The sequence below is a fragment of the Triticum urartu genome, chromosome 4A (genome assembly GCF_056163025.1).
Source record: "Triticum urartu cultivar PI428250 chromosome 4A, HENAU_Tu73, whole genome shotgun sequence".
NCBI lineage: Eukaryota > Viridiplantae > Streptophyta > Magnoliopsida > Poales > Poaceae > Triticum > Triticum urartu.
The window spans coordinates 488028407-488029449 of NC_141876.1; positions in this window are offsets into that span (position 1 = coordinate 488028407).

Genomic DNA, 1043 nt, shown 5'->3' on the forward strand with positions numbered 1-1043 from the left:
TCAGTGCCATTGTCACTTCTGATGTGCTTGATCTTGACGCCATAGTTGTTCATGGCTCGATTGGCGAAGCGTCTGAAGACATCCTGCACTTCAGTCTTGTAGAGGATTATATGCACCCAAGTATATCTTGAATAATCATCAACAATGACGAAGCCATAGAGACAAGCAGTAGTAGTAAGAGTTGAGTAGTGAGTGGGACCGAAGAGGTCCATGTGGAGCAGTTCGAAGGGTTGAGTTATTGTCATGATTGTCTTCGAGGGATGCTTGGCCCTCGTCATCTTTCCTGCTTCACAGGCACCGCATAAGTTATCCTTCTTGAACTTGACGCCCTCGATGCCTATGACATGTTTCTTCTTTGCAAGAGTGTGTAAGTTCCTCATGCTAGCATGTCCTAGCCTCCGATGCCAGAGCCAGCATTCTGAAGCTTTTGCTAGAAGACATACGATAAGTTGTGGTCCTGCTGAGAAATCTACCACGTCAAATCATCTTTCCGATACCCTTCAAAGACTAGAGACTTGTCAGATTCCATTAGAACAAGGCAATGATATCTTCCAAATATCACAATCATGTTTAAATCGCAAAGCATTGAGACAGACATTAAGTTGAAACCAAGGGATTCAACAAGCATCACTTTATCCATGTGTTGATCCCTTGAGATTGCAACTCTACCTAGACCCAATACCTTGCTTTTACCAGTATCAGCAAATGTGATGTGACTCTTGTCAGATGGACGTAAAGTTGAGTCCATGAGAAGACTTCGCTTGCCAGTTATGTGATTAGTACACCCACTATAAATAATCCATTCTGAAGCAGCTGGTGTCATACCCTACAGTGCAGTTAGGGGGATAGGCTTCACGAAGAGAATTGTGAAGCATAAACATTTGACGAGCAAGTGGATTATGAAAGCTTAGATCGAGGTTAGGACTGATAGGGCAAGTAGCAAGCGATTCAGGAACAGAATACATAATAAGACCATTTGGGCATTTGATCTTGCACCCTACAAGATGCTTAACGTCCCCAGCAATAGCTTCAGACGAATTTGA